The sequence below is a fragment of the Triticum urartu genome, chromosome 2 (genome assembly GCF_003073215.2).
Source record: "Triticum urartu cultivar G1812 chromosome 2, Tu2.1, whole genome shotgun sequence".
NCBI classification, from domain to species: Eukaryota; Viridiplantae; Streptophyta; class Magnoliopsida; order Poales; family Poaceae; genus Triticum; species Triticum urartu.
In genome coordinates this window covers 329,921,972-329,927,971 of record NC_053023.1, presented here as the reverse complement: position 1 = coordinate 329,927,971, position 6,000 = coordinate 329,921,972, and positions in this window count along the sequence as shown.

The window sequence follows — 6,000 nt, the reverse complement described above, 5'->3', positions numbered from 1 at the left end:
CTCTTCAGTCATCCTGTAGTCATAGAATTGCTCCATGATGTACAGCTCAGTGCCGGCATCCGAGACCCCAAACTTGGCCTCGAGTGCATCCCACATATCTTTTCCATTATCAATTGACGCATAAGCAGCAACTATGTTCTCACCAAGAACACTCAAGAGAGCAGCCTTAAACAGAGTATCCATTTTCTGAAAGGCTTGTGCCTGTTGAGCATCAAGCTCCCCGTCAGGATTGCCGAGAGTGGCGTCATAGCAACTCATGGTTTGAAACCATAAGACTGCTCTCACGCGCCACCTCTTATAGTGGATACCCTAAACATAGGAGGTCTCATGGAAACAGCAAAACCACTTGGGTTAGTAGTCGTCGGAGTCCGGGGCGTCCGTGACGAAGGAGTCAGTCAGTAGTCGCGCAGAGCGCTCCCCAAAACCCTTATCACCCTTCTCCCGTACAGGACTCAAAGAGGTGCGGTTTCGGAGGCCTACTGTCCTGACCTGCGGTGCACGCCGCAAGCCGGGATGAGGAAGACAGTAGCAGCTCAGAGATTGGAACCGGTGGCGAGAGGAAGGAGAAGTTCTGGTGCGTCTCTCTGAGAGGAGCGACCTCCCTTTTATAGGCGCAAGAGAAGGAGGCGAGAGGCTACGCCGGGAGCTGAAGGGAACGCGGGAGATGAAACGAACAGGCAGCAGCCGAAGGGTGCAGCGTTCGTATTCAATATCCACTACAGCAAAAACTTTCCAGCTCCCAAGTGACCTTTCGTATACCCGTAGTGCATGGCAAAAATTTCGACATCGGGTCGGCTCATTCCCGCAACCCGCGGCGCGTCGTGACGAGGCATGGCGAGGCGCGCGGCGGAGGAGGAGCGCGTGTGGATGTCCCTCTTGTTCTCATGCTCATACAAGTGGGGAAAGAACCTCCCTTATAAGGAGGTCCAACTCCCACTAAACTAGCAATGTGGGTCTAAACTTTAGTAGTATCCCTTGCTTTGCATAAATGGGCTAAGTGGGCCTCTAGGATTTATTAGGAATTTCTGAAATAGTTGTTGGGCTGCCCCCAATATAGAATAAATTCCAGCAATCCCCCACCAGATCCGGAGGCACACAGAGATTTGCCTTTGGTTTCAAAACACTGTTTTATATACCGGTACTGCAGTGGAGACTGTTAAGTTGAACTTCCACCTAGAACTCTATGCTGCACTAGTAAGCAACTTGAACAGTGGACTGGGCCTGGAACTGCAAGTTTTCTGCGAATCTAGCTTCACATAAAGCCTTGACTGATATGTGGCTACCGTGGGTCTTCCCCGCGGGTGGAGCTTATGCGTCATACTCCGAGACCTTTCATGAGTTTACTAGAGAGAACCCTACTCTCATAGATTGCGACGTTTAACAATCAGACTCATATAGGTGCGTTCTTCAAAAGATGTTCTACAGGACAACATCTCTGCTTCAAAGAGCCACTTAGAACACATTAGATATACATCAACCTGCCATGCAGATTAGGAGAGTATTGCATCTTTATGGAGTGGTATTTTAACAGTAAGGGTACTCTCCTCCCAGTTGACCAACAACTTGTCTTTCACATCTAATTCACGAGATCTCCGATCACAAAGAATAGGTTACCACTGTGAACAACTCATATTGTGGGTCTCATACCCATCTCCCTCGATGCATTATCTATCACATTACACGATAGACCCTTAGTAAAAGGATCTTCCAGATTTTTAGACGTTTGGATATAATCCAATGCAATAACTCCGGAGCTTCTCATTTTTCTGACAGACTTTAACCTTCTCTGAACGTGTCTTGATAACTTCATGTTATCCTTTGAGCTGCTCACTTTCGTGATCACAGTTTGATTGTCGCAATTCATGAGAATACCTGGTACAGGTTTCTCAACAACCGGCAAGTCATTCAAGAGCCGACGAAGCCAATCTGCTTTGACCGTAGCTGTATCTAGTGCTGTGAGTTCTGCTTCCATTGTTGACCTCGTTAAGATGGTCTGCTTGCAAGACTTCCAAGAAACAACGCCACCTCCATGAGTGAATACATATCCGCTCGTGGCCTTTATCTCATCAGCATATGAGATCCGGTTTGAGTCACTATACCCTTCAAGCACCTTTGGGTGCCCGGTGTAGTGAATTCCATAATTTGCAGTGCATTTCAAATAACGCAAAACTCTCTCTAGAGCTTTCCAATGCACATCTCCTGGTTTTGAAACAAACCGACTCAGTTTGCTAACAGCAAAAGAGATGTCAGGTCTTGTAGCACTGGCTAAGTACATAAGCGAGCCAATAATCTGAGAATACTTCAATTGGTCTCTAGCAATTCTTCTATTCTTTTGAAGCAACACACTAGCATCATATGGTGTTGGAGAGGGCTTGCTGTCACTATAGCCAAAGCGACTCAAGATCTTTTCCACATAGTGAGATTGAAGTAATGTAATCCCACCATCATCGTCTCTCAACAACTTGATGTTCAGAATGACATCAGCCACTCCTAAATCCTTTATCCCAAAACAACAAGATAGGAAATTTTGACCTCCTTAATAACATTCAGATTTGTTCCGAAAATCAGTATGTCATCAACATACAAGCAAAGGATAACTCCCTCGCCCCCACCATGGCGATAGTACACACATTTGTCAGCTTCGCTTACAACAAAGCCTGCAGCTGTTAAAGTTCTTTCAAACTTCGCATGCCACTGTTTGGGTGCTTGCTTGAGTCCATACGAAGACTTCAGCAACTTGCACACTTTTCCTTCCTAACCATCTAGTACAAAACCATCTGGTTGTTCCATATAAATTTCCTCGTCCAACTCTCCATTTAGGAAAGCAGTCTTAACATCCATTTGATGAACGAGAAGACCATGTGAGGCAGCTAGTGAAAGTAGAACTCGAATAGTGGTCAGTCGAGCCACAGGTGAGTAAGTATCAAAGAAGTCTTCACCTTCCTTTTGGGTATAACCCTTAGCCACGAGCCGAGCCTTGTACTTTTCAACAGTACCATTAGGCCTAAGCTTTTTATTGAATACCCATTTGCATCCTATAGGTTTACACCCATAAGGACGATCAGTTATCTCCCAAGTTTCATTCGCTAAGATGGAATCCATCTCGCTACGAACCGCTTCCTTCCAGTAGTCAGCATCTTCAGATGCATAAGCCTCTGAAATAGAACTGGGAGTGTCATCTATGAGATACACAAGAAAATCATCACCAAAGGACTTTGCAGTCCTCTGTCTCTTGCTCCTAGTAGGAACTTCATTGTTTTCCTCCACAGGACTTTCAAAGTGTTCTATCGAAATAGCAGGTTTGGTAATTGTAACTGGTTCCTGATTCGATGAACTAGGCATCTCCTGATTAGATGAGGTAGCCATATCCTTCATGGAAAAGATATCTTCAAAGAAAGTCGCATCATTCAACTCCATGATCGTACCGACATGCATGTCAGGTACCTCAGATTTTACAACCAAGAATCTATAACCAGTGCTATGAAAAGCATATCCCAGGAAAACACAATCCACGGTCTTTGGTCCAAGCTTCCGCTTCTTTGGAATTGGAACATTGACTTTCGCCAAACAACCCCATGTTCGCAGATAAGAGTTTTAACCTTTTCTTCTGTCATTTCTCGAATGGAGTTATCTCTTTGTTCTTTGTGGGGACTCGGTTCAGGACATGACATGCGGTCAATATCGCCTCCCCCCACCATGCCTTGGAGAGACCCGATGTGTCTAACATGGCGTTAACCAAATCAGTTAGAGTACGGTTCTTTCTTTCGGCCACCCCATTTGACTAAGGTGAGTAGGGAGACGTCGTCTCATGGATTATACCATGTTCCGCACAAAAAGAATCAAATTCGTTGGGAAAATACTCTCCACCACGGTCGGACCTAAGCCTCTTGATTTTTTGATCAAGTTGATTTTCCACTTCAGCTTTATAGATCTTGAAAAAGTTCAAAGCCTCATCCTTAGATTTCAAAAGATACACCCGACAGTATCTAGTGGAGTCGTCAATTAACGTCATGAAATATTTCTTTCCACCTTTTGTCAAAACACCTTTCATTTCACATAGATCTGAATGTATGAGCTCTAGTGGTGCAAGATTTCTCGTTTCCGCAGTCGTGTGAGACTTACGAGGTTGCTTAGCTTGCACACAAACTTGACACTTAGATCCCTTGACAGTGGTGAAACTAGGGATTAAGTTCAACTTCGCTAGTCGCGACATGCAACCAAAATTAACATGACAGAGACGTGAATGCCACACATTGGATTCACTATTGTTGCAAATATGATTAACAACTTTATTGCAAACGTCTGATAAGGATAAACGAAACAGACCTCCTGACTCATAGCCTTTACCAACAAAGGTTCCATACTTGGATATTACAAATTTATTCGACTCAAAGACAAGCTTGTAGCCATCTCTACACAGAAGAGATCCGCTAACAAGATTTTTATTGACGGAGGGGACATAATGCACGTTCTTCAGCCGCACGATCTTCCCCGAAGTAAACTTCAGATCGACCGTGCCAACACCACGAACAGAAGCACTTGAACCGTTGCCCATCAGCACGGTTGAAGTCCCTGTGGTCTGATAAGACGAAAACATGGAAATATCACCGCATACATGCACATTAGCACCTGTGTCAATCAACCAATCAGGAGAATGACATACTGAAAGAATAGTGGGAAATATACCATACCCATCATCCTTCATGTCAGTGTCTCCAATGACAACATTAGCGGTCTTGCCGCCTTTCCCAGGGTGACGCTTGTCATAGCGATTAGGGCAACTAGGAGCCCAATGATCAGGATCCCCACACACATGACAGACACCTTTCTTCTTGTCATTCTTCTTCTTGAAGTTCGTGTGTTGCACAACCTTGTTCTTCCCATCAAACTTTGCTTTACCATCAAACTTGCCCTTGTTCTTGAACTTGTGGGGCTGGAAGTTCTTCTTCTGTACCAGATTGGTGCTAGAGTCTCCCTCAATACCTCGAGCACGTGTGTCCTTTGCTCTCGTCGTTTCTTCCACATCAAGAGTGCCAATGAGATCCGGGACGGAAAACTCTTGTCTCTTATGCTTCAGCAAGGTAGCAAAGTTCCTCCATGAAGGAGGAAGCTTAGTGATGATACCTCCGGCAACAAACTTGTCCGGTAGCATACAACCGAAGTGCTCAAGTTCTCTAGCAAATGACTGTATCTCATGAGCTTGCTCAACCACGGAGCGCTCTTCAGTCATCCCGTAGTCATAGAATTGCTCCATGATGTACAACTCAGTGCCAGCATCCGAGACCCCAAACTTGGCCTCGAGTGCATCCCACATATCTTTTCCATTATCAATTGATGCATAAGCAGCAACTATGTTCTCACCAAGAACACTCAAAGAGAGCAGCCTTAAACAGAGTATCCATTTTCTGAAAGGCTTGTGCCTGTTGAGCATCAAGCTCCCCTTCAGGTTTGCCGAGAGTGGCGTCATAGCAACTCATGGTTTGAAACCATAAGACTGCTCTCATGCGCCACCTCTTATAGTGGATACCCTCAAACATAGGAGGTCTCATGGAAGCAGCAAAACCACTTGGGGTAAATTGCCTATAATAAGGTTTTTGGATTGTTGGAAATATGAGCAATTTACCAAATGATTTTATTAACAGAAATACTAGATAAAGCATGACTAATATAGTAGAGATAAAACAAGTCATGCATTCTGACAGAGAGAAGGTAAATAGCTTCTGCATATATGAACCGTAGCTATTTAAGACAAGTACTAGTACGAGAAACTATGACAGGATATCTAACAGAAATAAGAACACATACGGAACAGCAGCAGCAATAGCACTGGACTTAGGATCGGTGTCCTCGCCAGCCATGTCGTCGAGGAGGTTGTCGACGTAGTCCAGGGCGTCCATGACGAAGGAATCAGTCAGTAGTCGCGCAGAGCGCTCCCCAAAAACCTTATCACCCTTCTCCGCGCGCGTGGATATCCCTCTTATTCTCATGCTCATACAAGTG